This window comes from Schistocerca nitens, chromosome 4, assembly GCF_023898315.1.
Source record: "Schistocerca nitens isolate TAMUIC-IGC-003100 chromosome 4, iqSchNite1.1, whole genome shotgun sequence".
NCBI classification, from domain to species: Eukaryota; Metazoa; Arthropoda; class Insecta; order Orthoptera; family Acrididae; genus Schistocerca; species Schistocerca nitens.
In genome coordinates, this window is record NC_064617.1 from 549,783,693 (window position 1) to 549,802,205 (window position 18,513).

Consider the following 18,513-nt stretch of genomic DNA (forward strand, 5'->3'; position numbering starts at 1 on the left):
TGAGTTGTTAGAAGCAGAAGGCGCCACTGTATGATTTTTAGAGTTTTCACAATTTAAAGTTGAAATAAAAGTATTACTCTGCTGGTGCTCTCTGCTATATGTACATGCTGAAAGAAGTAGTCCAGATAGAGGATATAAATACATATTTACATACAAAGGAATACATCCAATTACTAAATGCTACTGTGAACAAATTGGTTGACGGAACGTAAGGACAGAGGACGTTATATCGCTGTTTACTGAGGCGTGAACATCTTTGCCTTTCAGCTGCGAGCACGTATGAACGAACTTGTCAAAGTTTCATCAAAGTCTTCTAAGTAAATAAACTGAGTAAAACGGCAAGAACGATTCCTGACAGACGCTGTTGAAATGTAAATGCTTGAAAATTTTTCATCACAAAATACGTTACTGGACATTTTCTTCATATTAAAGCCCACAGATAAACTGCCAAGATCACTGACCACTAGTCAGAATAAAATATTTCAGCCAAATAAGAACAGTGTTGACCAGCAAGTATGCCAAGGGGAAATTTGTAACTGATCTCTCTAACACAAGAACTAAGCGCGCAGGACGTTACAACATGTCCAGTACATACAGTTTTCAACCTTCCCCAAGCTGAGAATGAACTCCACCTCTAATGATCACATAATCGACGAAGAGCTGAAATATAGTCTTTCTTTCCAGAATGAATTTTCGCTCTGCAGCAGTGTGTACACTGATATGAAACTTCATGGCAGAGTAAAACTATGTGTCGTGTTTGAGTCCTGATTCAGCACACATCCGCCAGTAAATTTCATAACTTTCTTTTAGTTTGTTTTCTAGTGTAGACAAACAAAATCATATTGGCAAACAACACACCACAGAAGGATATTATGGTGATGAAACGTGCTATCTCACCAGTCCATATAATTTACTAGAGGATATGCTCTATAAATTTCGTGTACGAATAATGATATTAGGAAATAAAATGAGACGCAGGGAAGATGTTCTGAAGGCGAGGAAGCTTTAGTGAAACAAATATATTTTATGTTTTGCAGACTGAGCATTCAATTTATATGGTGTAGAAAGAATACACTAACTAACTGCAAGGGGCTGTAGAGAGTGTGTTGAGGAATAAATTGAAGATAGGAATCCATGTGTGAAAATGCAATCCAACGACGGTACAGATCGTCGAAGTTACAAATGTCCGATACTTGCTACTGCAGAGGAATCAGTGAAAGAACTTCAGACAGCTGGCAGCGCTGTTGCCAGCTTTCGTCTGAGAAGCGCAAAAGGCTACAGGCAAAAAAAAAAAAAAAAAAAAAAAAAGCCTTCTTAGGGGCTGTAATAGCAATGAGCCATTTCCATAGAGAAATATACAAAACCACGTTATGTGATTATTTGGGGTAGACATCTACATCTACATTTATACTCTGCAAGCCACCCAACGGTGTGTGGCGGAGGGCACTTTACGTGCCACTGTCATCACCTCCCTTTCCTGTTCCAGTCGCGTATGGTTCGCGGGAAGAACGACTGCCGGAAAACCTCCGTGCGGGCATGAAGCAATTCCTCCAAGCCTGATGTAACATCAATGATCATCTTTCGACGACCCTACTGTAAGCCACCTTTCAGCAGAAAACTTCCCGCAGTGGACCTAACAGCATTCACGGTGTCACTGATGGAACCAGATGCATGCAAATCTGTCACAACAACACTTCAAGTAATCTACCAGCTAACAAACTCTTGTTTGCTGCCAAAGAGGTGGTTTCGTGGCAAGGCATTGGCCTATGCTCTGTACTGGTTGGATTGCGTCTCCAGACATTGATTTCTATCTTCACTTTATTTCTCAGGATATCCTCTTAGCCCCTGGGAAGTTATTGGTATTGTTTTGTTACACCCTATTCCTCTTAATAAAGAGAGCCATCACTCTGGCAACTGTGCCAGGACTCTAGTTAAAAGTTATCTGATAGCTTCCAATCCAGATCCCTAAATTCCAGCAACATTTTAGTTTGTTCTTATAATTATACCTGAGGGATCATTGCATTAAAAGCCCTGATTAAAATTGTCCTGGGAAAATTTAGTTACCAGTTAGCACCTGACTTCAATAAATGTTCCATGTTCCATCATTAACAAAATAACTGAACATAAAATGTCAGTCCATGGAACAAATGATTGGAGCTCCATGCAAGATTTAAAAATGCAGATTAAGAAAATTGTCTGGAAATAAACAGATTATACCTTCATGTCAGTTCATGGTGTTGTGCCCCTTGCCCATTGTCATCATTAGTCACGGCATTTCGCCAAGTCCTGTAAGAGCTCGAGTCTGGTGTGCATCTGCACTAAAGAGATAATTGGCAGTCTCGCCTTAATAATATATGTGTCGTGTCTATTCTTTCGGACATGTATGAAGGAACAAGAAGAACATGGTGTCTGTTCCTTCAGACATGTCCGAAAGAATAGACACTACATAAATTTATAATTTAGACAGGGCGGCCAATGATTTCTTCAATGCAGATGCATACTGGGTTCACCAGGTTTGAACACTTACAGGAATCAGTGAAATGCCATGAGTAATGGGGGCAATGGTCCAGGTGCACAACGTTAGTAGTATGTGGATAAGCTGAGAATTTGGGTCTGACAGGAGGTGTCCTGAGGTAGTCTGTGCAGATGAATGACCGCTGTGTCCAGATGGCTCAGTGGTCAGAGTATCTTCCTAGTTAGCGAGACACCTGGGTTCGAATCCCGGTCTGGAGTAAATTTTCAACTTTCCCCATTGATTTCAATCAATGCCCACTGGCAGTCAATGTCTGTAATTCCTTTATGTCAATCAAAATGGTGTCTGTTCCTTCAGACATGTGCAAAAGAACAGACATCTTATATATATATATATATATATATATTGACCCACACCCACCCACCCACACACACGCATAAAGTTTGTAGATTCGCTATTTATAGCGTGCAAAGATGTTATTTAGTTGCCAGGAATGAGATAGTCTGATAGAGGAATACTCTTAGTAGTTCATGTACATCCATGCTATTAACATTCCTTTCCATGACCTACGTTACTCAATACTATTTCTAAATAGTATAGGAGTGAGCAAACACAAAAATTCACTCACCAGGGTTGTGAAGATAACTTTCAATCATCAGATTTTTCTGTCTAGATGTAGTTCCAAGTCAAAAACACATAGCAGATAAGTTTGGTAGGGGTTGACACAAGATAATTCACCAAATAACAAATGAATAAATATGCTTTGAAGGACACAAAACTGTGGATGTGCTAACAAAATAATATGTGTTTTTGAAGCTCATGGAACCCAATGAGTGAATAAGGAAACTTGAAAATGATCATAGTAAATATCAGTCTTTCTACTTTGTTATCATCCACTTAAAAGTTCATAAAGATGTGTGGTCAGTGTTGTGCAGCTGGTATAGTAGTTGCTATTGTGGTGGTAGGTTCATTCCATAGATTCTAACTGCAGGTCCCCCAACTAGCTGTACTACACTGAAAACAGTTCTTTTTACACAGTTACCCATGCTGCAATGTATAAATAATATATAGATGTGTGTGTGTGTACATGAACAGTAAAACAGTAAATAATGATTTCAGTCAGAAATGAGCTGTCAGATAGTAAACATTGGCACCATCTGCACCAAAACAGTCGACATCATGCAAGTACTGTCAGTGCTGTTTGTGCATATGCTCGTGTATCTACTGTCTGTATGGCTTAATTCATTATTTTTAATTTTCAGATGATCTTGTGGAGTAGCCATTGATGCAGACACCACAACAGCACATATCAATATTCAACACATCATTCAGTTTAAACTCAGCCAAAGTAAATGTGTCACTAAGGGAATGGTCTCAGCTCATGAATTCAACCAAACTGTAATTTTTGAAAACATATGATGCTATGGCATTAAAGTGACATTATCTGCTACAGAGTGGTGTGGGCCAGGCAGTAACTCAGTTGTGGTTGTGGGCATGTAGACTCAAAATACTCAAACACTCACAATGTTACCAGTGAAGTAAAGTTTTCAATGAAACATAATCCTATCTGCCGCTTGTGGTCTAGTGGCTAGCGTTGCTACCTCTGGATCACGGGGTTCCAGGTTCGGTTCCTGGCTGGGTCAGGGAATTTCTCTGCTTGGGGACTGGGTGTTTGTGTTGTCCTCATTATCTCATCATCATTCGCGAATTGGCGAGATTGGAATTGGAAAGACTGGGAACTTGTACAGGCGCTAATGACCTCTATGTTGAGCGCCCACAAACCATCATCATCATCATCATCGAAACAACTCCATGACAGAGCAGACTTTCGAGAATTTAATGTATGGTAATTATGCTATACAATATGCATTCGACCAGAGATTTAGTTGACAGCCTTATCTTTATAGCTTTTATGAAAATTTATGTATCAGTTTAATAGAACTGTCGTGGCAAACGCCAAATCCCACTGAAGAAAATGTAGCCCAATACGATGAAATGTATTACTCATCAATATGCAGAACTATGTATAAGTTTATCACACAGAGATGCGTTCTCATTTGAGCATGTACATATGCCTGCCTATATGCAAAAGTTTTTAAAAATGTAAATGAAGTGTCTGTAAGACATCTCTGTTATTTTCCCCCAATGTATAAAACCTCATGTACGTTAATGTATTCATAATCTCCGGCATCATTGGGTAAATGGACCACCCTCTTCGCATGGCCCTTGTTGTAACTAATTGGTCTGGCAATACTGCAGAAAAACAGAATAAGAAGAAAATCGATTCATTACTGGCAGACAGTATACATTTGATAATTGTTGGTCCTTTGGATTGTTTGGATTGTTGTAAGTTGGTCGATTTACTGTGGTAGAACAAATGTCCTCATGTCCCAACTAATTCATCCAGATGGAGTTCATATAGAATATGTATATGTATTTTCAAAAACACTGTTCTAGATGAGAGAGAATGAAAGTGAAATAGGTTGTATAGTTGGTTTATGTATGAATAACATGAGAAGCCTTCACCTCCACAAAGAATAGAAAAGCTACTAGTATAGTTGGCATAAACGTTGAACTGCTAAAATTTGGAAGAATACCATTATTAAAGAGACGACTATATTTATTTAGTATGTGCTTGAAAATGGATCTATTCCAGAAACATGATCAAAAGAAAAGATAACACCTCAGTTAAAAAAAAGGAGACTATCATAATTATGAGTACTATACGGGAATCAACTTACTGGACACTGCATTGAAAGTGTGTGTGGGACTAGTAAACAGGCATTTAAGGGTCTAATAGTAATATTAGATATAAATGTTACTCTAACACAGCCTGTAGCCACAAACAAAGGAGTTAGACAAGGGTGTGGCATATCACCCACACTTTTTAACATTTATTTAGGCGATGCGGTCCAGAAATAGGAGATTTTTAATGGGGGAATAAAGTTTAGTAGAAATACTTGCTTAAATAGGCGTTTGTTTGCAGACAACGTCACATTTGTAGTGGAGAATGAAGATGACCTACAAGGAAAACATGTTTATTAGGAAAGATTTGTGAAGAGTACCGTTTGACAATGGCATTTAAAGGAAAAAATCTTATGCTGTGATTAATAAAAGAGTAGGTCAAACATTTTAACTATTCAGCATCACTTATGTGTATGACGAAGACAGAGAAGAAACTAAGGAAGTTTGGTAATATATGTGGAACAGTAAACATATGCCTAAAAAATTAAATGAGGAAAGAAGCAAGACTGAAATTTCATAATAAAGAGTCAGTTTCAGCGCTTATTTATGGTAGTGAATCTCAGGTTGTAAGTAAATGTCAAGAAAGTCACATACAAGCAACAGAGATGAGATTCCTAAGAGTAGTAAAGAGATGCACAAGAGCTAATAGATTTCGAAATTCAGAAATTAGGGAAGAACTGAATATATTTATATTCTGAGTAAAGTACGAGAAAATAGGAAAAACTGGAATGAACATGTTGAAAGAACGAATGGAGAAAGGTTACATCACCAGATATAGGATTTAAGCCAAGTCAAGTAAGACGAAGGAAGCGATGTATGCCATAACAGGCAAATGAAAGAAAGCCTGATGCTTGAACTGATGATGATTATAACTATAGCGGCCTAAATACCAAATATTGGAGGAGATACCGGAATGAGATTTTCACTCAGCAGCGGAGTGTGCGCTGATATGAAACTTCCTGGCAGATTAAAACTGTGTGCCGGGCCGAGACTCGAACTCGGGACCTTTGCCTTTCGCGGGCAAGTGCTCTACCAACTGAGCTACCCAAGCACGACTCACGCCCCGCCCTCACAGCTTTACTCCTGCCAGTACCTCGTCTCCTACCGTCCAAACTTTACAGAAGCTCTCCTGCGAACCTTGCCGAACTAGCACTCCGAGTTCGAGTCTCGGCCCGGCACACAGTTTTAATCTGCCAGGAAGTGTCATTGGAGGAGCTACTTTGAGGCATTGACGGTATTACATACAAGACTTTCACAAAAAGCGGCGATGTCCAGCCACTTGAAGGAGCACAGCCGAATACTGTGCTTATATTTGATGACGTTGCAATGGAGAATCTACACCAAATACGCAAATACTTCTGCTTTGGTTGTCGTTTGCCTGAGTCAGACAAACTGTAGGATTCCAAAGCAACTGATACGTGATAACTTATTACCGCTTTCAAACAAGATAATATGAATTTAAAACACATTTATCATGAAAACCTAGGTACTGACATGACATACCACGAATATACAAGTTTATACGCAGATTGATGGAATCATTCACAGTATAGCTTTCTGGTTACTGATAAAACGAGGCAACTAAATAAAGGTCGATCCTGATGGAACTTAGAGGATTTTTATAAAAGATGGTGGTATCATATACAGTGAAACAACGAGGTGATTGACCATTATACATCAAGCTATGACAAATTTTCACGGATGTCCCCCAGTAATCACTCTCAGTGTGTTAGGAGGCAGAACATTCGACTGACATTGATGCAAGATTTTAGATCTCAACGTTAGTATCAAATGTAATATTATGAGAGCTGAAACACTCAACAAAAGAGTCAGGAAGGCAAACGCTCATTCACAGTCCATTTTGAGGTTAATCAATTAATTGAAAGCAAGGGTTACTGAATCTGAAAAAAAGTAAAGCAAATGAGAGTGTACATAAGGTGTACAAATATCAAACACTGCTTAGTCTATAACAGTAAGTCGACAAAACAAAGTCAATGAAACAGGCAAGGCTATTTGAGACAAACTGTGATTGCTGAGGCTGGGGCATCTGGAAAGAGAGCAGTAACTCAGAGAAGCGTTTAGGCATCTTACTGAGTCTATTGAACAACTCTCAAAGGCAATGTGTTTGAAGAAGATGCCACTGGAGATGTTACTATAAATCACAGGGAGAGTCAGATAGATAGAACATGTGGAATAAGCAGGGAAAAACCATGTATGCTGGGTACTCAACCTATAAGTTTAACCAAGAATGCAGTATGGATCAGTGGTAGAGAATTCGAAAATACACTTGGTTTACTAATATTTTTGAATGTTTCAAAACTCGACAAGTATTCATCCAAAGATTATAGAAATGTGTGGTCAAATGCACTGAAGAGCCAAAGGAACTGGTATAGGAATGCGTATTCAAATACAGAGAAATGTAAACAGGCAGAGGACAGCGCTGCGGTCGGCTACGCCAATACAAGACAACAAGTGTCTGTTGCAGTTGTTAGATCAGTTACTGCTGCTACAATGACAGGTTATCAAAATTTAAGTCCATTTGAGCGTGGTGCTATAGTCGGCGCACGATCTTCGAGGTAGCGATGAAGTGGGGATTTTCCCTTACGACCATTTCTCAAGTGTACCGTAAATATCAGGAATCCGGTAAAACATCAAATCTCCAACATCGATGCAGCCGGAAAAGGCTCCTGCAAGAATGGGACCAACGACATCTGAAGAGAATCGTCCAACGTGACAGATGGGCAACCCTTCCGCAAATTGCTGCAGATTTCAGTGCTGGGCGATCAACAAGTACGAGTATCAGCGTGCGAACCATTCAACGAAACATCATCGATATGGGCTTTTGGGGCCGAGGGCCCACTCGTGTACACTTGATGAGTGCACGACACAAAGCTTTACGCCTTGCCTGGGCCCGTCAACACCAACATTGGACTGTTGTCTGGTCGGACGAGTCTCGTTTCAAATTGTATAGAGCGGATGGACGTGTACGGGTATGGAGACAACGTCATGAAGCCATGGACCCTGCGTGTCAGCAGGGGACTGTTGGAGGCTTTGTAATGGTGTGAGACGTGTGTAGTTTGAGTGATATGGGACCCCTGATACGTCTAGATTCGACTCTGTTTCAGATGGGGACCAATAACATCCCAGTCAACCTTCAGACAAACAGTGGCAGAGAGTTTGATAAAAGGTAGTTGAAGTTGGCAATGCACGATTTGGAATACATTACTACTCGACATTCTCCCACATGGAGGCAAGTATCGTTGAATGTTTGAACCAAACAATAAAAGCGTGAATGTGGATGGATGTTAAATTTTATGGATCTTGCATTTACATCCTCCCACAAATCATCAACAGTATCACGAAACAATGCAAATGAAACCAACTGTCATTAATGATTCGGTTAAGCTTTCAAATATTGTAAGCTGTCAATCGAAAGGGTAGATCCATGAAAACAGAAATTTAATGAAGATTACGTAACACATATTTCAAAATATAAGACTGCATTCAAGAAATCATACCTACCTTATTGATCAACTGTTACAACCCCTCGAGCTCAGGGGTTGTAATGCGTCAGAACTGCCTCATTTGAAGCATCACATGAAAGGATAAACTCTTTCTCAAAATCCGGTAAAACCAATACTATATCTGAAACTAATATTTCTTTCGATTTACAAATTTCTCTCGACCTTCCTGCAAACAACGAAATTTCGTCCCCTTCTTCAGTAGCTTGTTCAAGGGTCCGGCTATTTTTGCAAAGCCCTTCACGAACCGTTTATAATAATTACAGAGGCCAATGAACGACTGCGCTAGCTTAGTTGTTTGTGGCATTGGACAATTATGAACAACGTCTGTAAGGTGAGCATCAGTCTATAGGACATGCTCAATAATCACGAGCCAACATCAAACATGCTGATCGTAGTCTACTAAATACATTCTTTAACTGTCTCACATGCTTCGTTAAATCCTTTCAATAGACAATTATATCATCAAATGGCTCTGAGCACTATGGGACTCAACTGCTGTGGTCATCAGTCCCCTAGAACTTAGAACTACTTAAACCTAACTAACCTAAGGACATCACACACATCCATGCCCGAGGCAGGATTCGAACCTGCGACCGTAGCAGTCGCACGGTTCCGGACTGCGCGCCTAGAACCGCGAGACCACCGCGGCCGGCAATTATATCATCGGGATATACCAAACAAGTTTTTATATGAGATGAAGATGGTATCTGTTCTTTCGGACATGTCCGAAAGGATAGATACCATCGGTGACCATGCAGCGCTCTAGAATGAAATGACAATTAAATCAAGACCCTACGCTGTCGAAAGGCATTGATACATCAACGGGGACAGTTGAAAATGTGTGCCCCGACCGGGACTCGAAACCGGGATCTCCTGCTTACATGGCAAACGCTCTATCCATCTGAGCCACCGAGAGCACAGAGGATAGTGCGACTGCAGGGACTTATCCCTTATCCGAGTAATGAGTGTAATGGGCAGGGGCACTACGAATGTAGTGTGTGGACATTAAGTTGGGAATGTGGGTCTCACGAGGAGAGTCAAGGGATGAGTCCCTGCAGTCGCGCTATCTAACTCGGTGGCTCAGATGGATAGAGCGTCTTTCATGTAAGCAGGAGAACCCGGGTTCGAGCCCCGGTCGGGGCACACGTTTTCAACTGTCCCCGTTGATGTATATCAACGCCTGTCGGCAGCGTAGGGTCTTGATTTAATTATCGCTTGAAACAAGTTTTTGTCTTTAATCCTTTCAGTACCCCATCTAACAACAGCTGGAATGTTGCTGGTTCGTTGTTTAGTTCGAATGACATGCATTTGTAATGAAAATGTCCTGCAGGGACGGTAAACGCTGTTTTCGGTCTATCTTAAGGCACCTCCTCCAGTTGATGGTATCCGCTCCTGAGGTCCACAGTTGTAAAAAACCGACACTGACAGAGGTTATCTAAAGTTTCCATGATGGAATTTTATAAGCATCCGAAATGGTTCGCGAGTTTAGATATTTGTAGCAACAGCAAAATCTGTATTTCCGTGTCCTGACCGCCGATTTCTTCAGCATGACATCAATATTTGTGCTCCAGTTACTATCACTCGGGTCCATGTTCCCACCTCGGAGTTGCTGTTCAACCAATGGTTGCAGTTGCTTTGCTGTACAGTACGGCTTTCTATAAACTGGTGCACTATACGCTGTCGGTATGTTGCGTCAGCGGTGTTGCCAGTAACCCCCTATTCGCACAAAATAAACCACTAAACCTCAACAACAAGTTCTCCATAGTCATTCGATCATTGCCCTTCAAATGATGTATTTTCCCTCGTACCACTTCCTTATCGACGATTTGCTTGTGGCTTTCCCCTAGGCTCGACCTATCAAAGTCCTCATCTTCCAAGACTTCCAGAGTGGCTATTAATGCACCCTCTGACGGAGTCACTTTCCCTCCTGCAAAGGTATCCACACTAACCAGAATCATTTGTTCCTCATTAACGTCATTCGCGTGCGCCAAACTCCTGTGGATAAAACAATGCGAACTATCTAACAGTACATTGCTCAAGAATGGTTCAACCACATATAATGCTTCCCTCGGTATCCACTGAAACCCACACTATCTTTCCCGTACCCGATAGTATTTTATCCTGCTGATCGATCTTTACTGAAAATGTATACAGTTTAGTTGGTCTCCACCCACGATAGGTGAACCTTGCGGCATTGTCTCAGTTGCAACTGTTCCCCCAGTTGAAACAAAGTCCCACTGAGTTCCACTGTGCGTTGCAAAAGATCAATCTTAGGCTGATGTTTGTCGAGAAAGTCTAGCCCGAGAATCACTGAATAACCTTCGCCTATGCATGGCAACACCTCCGTACGTTCGCTGAACTTAGTTTTCCCGACTGAAAACTCCAGTACTGTCGTGCCCAACGATTCCATCCTACAATCGCGAACCCCACGTAACCTATAACAGTCTCCTCTCTCCCGCGAGGTCCAAACTGATAACGGACACATTTGCATCTGTGTCCACCAGAAATTTCTGTTTTCTAAAAAAAATGTTTGTGAAATCTTATGGGACTTAACTGCTAAGGTCATCAGTCCCTAAGCTTACACACTACTTGACCTTAATTATCCTAAGGACAAACACACACACCCATGCCCGAGGGAGGACTCGAACCTCCGCCGGGACCAGCCGCACAGTCCATGACTGCATCTCTGTTTTATACCACACACTAAGTCCACTAAGCTGCATTCCGCCTGTGCACTAACTTGTGCCGTGTTACGGTCTATTGGGACTGCTGCAGTAATCCCGTTTGCGTTCAACGGCTGCTTTCCTTGCCAGTGCTTTCCACCTTTCCTAACTCTACACTCAAATGCCCGATGGCCCACTATGCCACACGCATTGCACGTTTGTTGCTCAAGCTGCTTCTTTACATGCCCCTCCGGACCACATCTATAACACTTGACTTCAGAAGCGAACACGCGGTGGTCCGCCCTCTACTTTGTGGCCATATCCACTTCATCCTAAGATCCTAAGAGCTGACTCTACGACCTTCAAGTTCACCATCCGTACCCTCCATGACATTTCATCGGGTATACCACGCAAGAAAACGTCCACCGCTCTATTTTCTGCCTCCTGTACCCTATTAAGTTCTGAGTTCTGGATCTGCACATATGTCTTTACATTTAGCCTACGGATTCTCTGTGAGAATGCTTCCACGGATTCGTTGCACTGCATCGACAACGTACTTAATTTCTTCCGAAAAAATCGCACACAGTTCTGCTTTTGGTACTCCTGGCACAATCCAGCGGCCCATTCCTGGAATGTATGTGCTTTACTCAGTGTTTCATGGTAGACACCATAAGATATGGCGTCCCCTCCAAACGCATATTAGCAACATAAAGGGTCACTTCATCTGACCACCCATGTGTTTGTGCAGCGTTGTTAAGACCCTTAATGAAAATTGTCACGTCCTCCGTTGCCTTGCCCAAGCAGGGATTAATCAGTGCGACCACTGGGAACACTGTGCACTTTCAATCAGACTTACTTTCCTGTGACACTGATTTTAACTGATCGTGACTCTGGTTCGTTCCGGCGGAGGTTCGAGTCCTCCCTAGGGCATGGGTGTGTGTGTGTTTGTCCTTAGGATAATTTAGGTTAAGTAGTGTGTAAGCTTAGGGACTGATGACCTTAGCAGTTAAGTCCCATAAGATTTCACACACATTTGAACTTTTTTTTTATCATGACTCTCTTTACGAAACCCTAACTCACAATTAAGATCGAAATTCTTCTCCTTCATGCCTTCAGACTGCACTGTCAACGCTTCCATTTGCTGAGTTAAAGCAGCAACTGCAGCTGAGGTACCAGCACGTGTCTGCACCATTTTGCGTACGCTGCTCCCATTCTAAATCAATTGATTTTTTTTAAAGAAAACAAAATACATACTCCCGTTTAGCACTATATAACAAATTTAATCACAAATTAATTCCTCCTGTGAATCATCGCCCGTCTACGCTCAGTACAACTACTAGACTGATGACGAGTATGCCTACATACAGAACAAACAGTTGCTACAGCTCTGGTACATGGCAACTCTTGCCCAGACAAACTGCCAAATGAACACATCACTGGCACTAAAATATCACGTCCAATAAGGCCTTTAAACAAAGTAAGTTCATAGGTTCGTGTTGTTTCACAAAAGCAACTCTAAACATCTTGTACCCTAGCCACCACAAATAACTCTGATAATGAGAGCAAACATCAACAGTAATATAAATAAAACTTAGACTCAGCGCACCAGATTGTGCTGAGCCGGTACCACGAAACCTACATCAAATGCCACTGCCTCACTCAAAAAAATGGTTCAAATGGCTCTGAGCACTATGGGACTTAACATCTGTGGTCATCAGTCCCCTAGAACGTAGAACTACTTAAACCTAACTAACCTAAGGACATCACACACATTCATGCCCGAGGCAGGATTCGAACCTGCGACCTTAGCAGTCGCGCGGTTCCGGACTGAGCGCCTAGAACCGGTAGACCACCGAGGCCGGCACTGGCTCACTCACCACTCACCAAAAACAACGCTCTCACCAAAACATAGAGTCGGATGTGGACTAACACTTTCTGACACAATGTACTGCGTTGGAAAGCAAAAGGGCCACTTCATGACACCAAATTGTTACAACCCCCTAGTTCAGGGGTTGTAATATGTCAGAACGACCGAGAGGTATGGTTTAAGAGAGAGGGATAACTCACATCAAAGCGTGCAGAGAAACGTCAGCAAGTGTGTCATTGACTTTACTGCATCGAAAGTACAAAATGTGTCTCCCACTGCTCCCGGTGATGGTGCCGCACGGCTTGTGTGCTTGGGTCAGCGCCGATGTTAATGCTGGAATCTGCCACGTTGGCTTCCGGCAGCCCAGCCTTGCAGATGGAGCGCTCCTACTCACGCCGTGGCAAAGTGACCGCCGCGCGTGTTGGCTGCTCCGGTAGCCCGGGAAACGACTGGCTGCTCCCTCTTGCGAAACTTGTGTACCCCATGTAGAGCAGCAAAGGCAAACAGCCGACCACCGTCGTTGCAGTGAGTCTTAGCTGCTCTGACTGTCCGTCGAGGACAGATCGGTCAGAGATCATAGACAGCTCTGCGTTCGGGACGCCGCAAGTTCGCGTGCCGGCCCTGCCCGTGCGGACGGCAGCTGTCAGTCCACCAGACGATGTCACTAAGAGAGCGGAGGCTCGCAGCCCTCTAGCACCTCGCGCCACTGCAGCTCCGCAGTACAGCCCGCCCGTCCGAACAGCAGAGGTTGGTGGCCGGTTGAGTCCCCAGAAGGTCGTCGTTGGCCTGCTAGTTCTATACAGGACAGAATGACAACACGACTGTTCGCATTTGAGCCTCCGAGCTAGCTTATTTATACGCCTCTGAGTAGTTCCTCAGCAGGGGCAAGTGGGCTGCTCTTTAATAATTACAACATCAGCTTTCCTCAGCTCGCTTTCGCTCCTACAACAGGTCACTATGCGCTATTGTAACTGCAGCGTGTGTGTTGTTCATAGCATGTCAGCGCTCTTTGCTGCTCTGATTATTTCACATTTGTACACAGTGCCCGCCAGGCCGTGCCTTCTCGCCTGTGAGCGGCGTCGTAAACCTTCCTTGCAAAATCGTTTGCTAAATATCAACACTGCCCGCGCCTGCCATCCGATGTGACAGTGGGTCCTGTAATAGCCATCTTCTAGCTACAGCTGCGCGAAGTTTACATATATTCCCCAAATTCACGTCGATATTTATTCACGGTGCTCAACGGAGTTATTTTCAGTGTCCAAGATGCAACAAACAAACCCCAGAAGTTATATCTTAAAGGATAGCAATAGTAATAAAAGAGTTGGTAGTTTTTACACAGAAGAATTACAGAGAAGCAGTGAACCAAACTTATTTCTCATAGAACAAACATAAGATGTCAAGGGAATAAGGCTCTCGTTCAGTGGCTTGGCTTCCCTTGATTACCCCCGTCGGGGGTTTGAGTCCTCCCTCGGGCATGTGTGTGTTTGTTGTCCTTAGCCTAAGTTAGTTTAAGTTAGATTAAGTAGTGTGTAACCCTAGGGACCGATGACCTTAGCAGTTTGGTCCCATAGGAACATACCACAAATTTCCAATTTATTCTCTTGATTGCACAACAGTCGGATAGATCATGATAGGAAGCACATCAGCAGAGCTAGCGATATTCTCAATAACTTATCTACATATAACTGTTGCAGACGAAGAGTGAAGCTTGAGAAATGAATTGCATGTGGTGAGGAGGGAGTCAATATATTAGATGAAGCCAGAAGACAATACGCAATACGATATCACATATGTGGTAGATGAAAATCCACCAGAAAGCTATGTTGCAGTACGAATTTTAGCTGGCAGAGCTGAGAAAACAAATGCAAGAAGCGATATCATTATTGGTCTGAGTACCGCTGCACTTTTGTTGCAATAAGTGCAAACGTCAAATTGGATTTGTGGCTAAACCTCACCTGAGTTATGAATGCAGCTCATCATCAGCTCAAGAAGAGCAGAACAAGAAGAAAAGCTGTTTAAAAAGGCTTTCAGCTATCGCAGCAGGCAGCTAAAAATGTCTCAGAGTGAAAACTGATTAAAAGGCCTCGAGATCTGCCAGTACCTAGAACAGTAGGTGGAATCCTGTTCATAATTCCAGAGCAGGAAACACTTTCGGCAATAGGCTCTTTAGTGGCTGGCACGGCAGCTGTCATCAGAACAGGGGAAAGTGGGGAGAACGCACAACAGCAGCTTGACGAAATGAAAAGAAAACTTGATAGGTTTATGAAATCTATGCCTATTGGGAAACTAGTATATTTAAAACAGAAAGATTTTGAATTGTTCATAGAAAAAGTTACTAGCTATACTGTTCAAGAGGCCACTTAACAAATATCGATATGCTTAAATTTATTAAAAAGTTCTCCATTCCAGTATTTCGTGTAGTGTTTACGTCAAATATACTAAGGCTACAAAGAAATCTAATGAACGACGTTGTGGGGGTACCTGGAATTCACTGGGTGGTATACGTTTAGAAACTGAAATAGCATCTGCTTCTTTGATTCATTCGGCCACCAGAAAAATTATGCCACTACTTTTCCAGCAACCATGTATTTTACAATTTTCGACTGTACCAAAAGTTCAGTACATGCCGGTGTAGACATTTGTTTCTCATGTTCATCCTGACAGCTATAAAGAAGGTATAAAACTAATGATCATGCACATTAGTTCATCAGTGTCCGTCCCCGGTAGCTGGGTGGTCAGCGCGACAGACTGTCAATCCTAAGGGACCCGGTTCGATTCCCGGCTGGGTCGGAGATTTTCTCCGCTCAGGGACTGGGTGTTGTGTTGTCATCATTTCATCCCCATCGACGCGCAAGTCGCCGAAGTGGCGTCAAATCGAAAGACTTTCACCAGGCGAGCGGTCTACCCGACGGGAGGCCCTCGTCACACGCCATTTCAGTTCACAATTGCAGCTTCAGCAGTGATTTCATACACTTTAACTTTAAAAGAGCTTTTATCAGTAGCTTACCACATGCGAATTACTTTCCACCAATTCAATTAAGCAAAAGAGATTGGAGCATTGGACTGGTAGAGTTAGGAACGTACAACAGTATTCCTAATATCACACCATCAAAAGACAATCTCTATTTAGGAAGTGGTAAAGTTGTGCAAGTACCCCATGGAGCAAACGACGCTGAACTATTCAAACATTTGAAACTGGTCTCGAGTTATCTTTGTACATCAATACGCTTCTTTAAAGAAGACAATGTAAACATTCCAGAATGCGAATCAAGAACTACTGCCAAAATGAGTGAATTAGAAGCAGATAGCCTCGGTGTCACAAAGCAGCTTAAGGAGCTTAACAAAGGCAAGGTTTCTGGTCCAGGTGGTATACCAGTCAGGTCCCTTTCAAAGTATGCTCATGCAGTAGCTCCATACTTAGCAGTCATATACAACCACTCGCTCGTCCAAAGATCTGTACCTAAGGAAACTTGCAGAAGTCACACCAATGCCTAAGAAAAGAAATACGGGAATGTCGCTAAGTTACTGAGCCATATCACTAAAGTCTGTTTGCATCAGTATTTTGGAACATATAGTGTGTTCGAATGTAATGAATTAGCTCGAAGAAAGTGATTTATTGACAAATAGCTAACACAGATTCGGAAAATATTTTTCTTGTTAAGCACAACTAGCTCTTTATTCTCAAAAAGTAATGAATGCTATCTACAAGGGATGTCAAATAGATTCCGTATTTATGTATTTCCAAAAGTATTTTGATTCCGTTCGTCAAAAGCGATTTCTAATCAAACTGAATGACTATAGAGTACCATCTCAGTTAAGCGACTGGGTTTGTGATTTCCAGCCAGAGATGTCATAGTTCGTAGTACTTGACGGAAAGTCATCGAGTAAACAAAAGTAACATCTGGCGTTCGCCGAGGAAGTGTTATAGGCCCTCTGCTATTCCTGATGTACGTACAAGATTAGTTGACAATCTGATCAGCCATCTTAGATTGTTTGCAGATGATGCTGTCGTTTATCATCTTGTAAAGTCATCAGACTATCAAAACCAATTTGCAAAATTTTTTAGACAAGATATCTCTATGGTGTGAAAAGTGGCAATTGGCTCTAAAAAATGAAATCTGTGAACTCATCCACATGACTACTGAAAGAATCCGCTAAATTTCAGTTACACAAAACCAACACCTATCTAAAGGCTGCAAAATGAAATAAATACGTAAGGGTTACAATTACGAATAACTTAAACTGGTATGATAATGTTGTGGGGAATGCAAACCAAAAGTTGCGGTTTATTGGCAGAAAACTTAGAAAATGTAACAGGTCTACTAAAGTGACTACTTACATTATGCTTGCCCGCCCTGTTCTGGAGTATTGCTGTGCAGTCTAGGGTCCGCCTCAGATAGGGTTGATGGAGGACATTTAAAAAGTTTAAAGAAGAACAGCTCGTTTTGTATTATCGTGAAATAGGGAAGAGAGTTTCACGGATATGGTACATGAATTGGGGTGACAATGATTAAAAGAAAGGTGTTATTTTTGCGATAGGATCTTGTCATGAAATTTCAATCACAAACTCTCTCCTCAGAGTGTAAAAAGTTTTTGTTGTCGCCCATCTACTTAGGGAAAAATGATTGCTATAATAAAATAACAGAAATCAGAGCTCCCACGGAAAGAGTGAAGTGTTCGTTTTTTCCCGCAAACTGTTCGAGAGTGGAACGGTAGAGAAATAACTTGAAGGTGTTTCAGTGAATCCTCTGCCAGGAACTAAACTGTGAATTGCAGAATAATCATGTAGATGTAGACGTAGACGTAGCTGCTTAAAACGGAAGTATGGACGACGAAGCGTTAATAGACTTTACGCGGGAAAATTCCATAGGATCACCACTGGACTTTGAAAGGATCAAGTATAGCAGAAGGATCAGAATAAATTTTATAAGTCAGCTTATTCAGTGAGTATGCTAACAGTTAGCGTAACTCAGGTCAAGTGCAATACTGTAATGCATTTGTATATCAGTCTTAACTAATTCACACAATCTATGCATTCGTCCCTACAATCGGAGCAGGATAAAAATTTGCAGAGATGCCAAGCAATGCCATTTACTTGCCAGTCGTCCTGAGTTGAATACTGATAACCAAGATGGGCATCTTGCCGACTTTCACAGCGAAGAAGTAATAGTGGTTACATTTGAGACAGGGTGGTCGTATGGTACAAAACCAACACACGCATCCAACAGCACGACACTTTTT

The 18,513-nt window shown here is 42.0% G+C and overlaps 1 non-coding gene across 1 annotated transcript; it reads right to left on the minus strand.

Moving 5' to 3' along the window:
• Nucleotides 1–6,195: 6,195 nt before the first annotated feature.
• Nucleotides 6,196–6,270, minus strand: Trnas-cga (transfer RNA serine (anticodon CGA)). The gene has a single exon. It is a non-coding gene; the product is annotated as a tRNA-Ser (tRNA).
• Nucleotides 6,271–18,513: the final 12,243 nt, after the last annotated feature.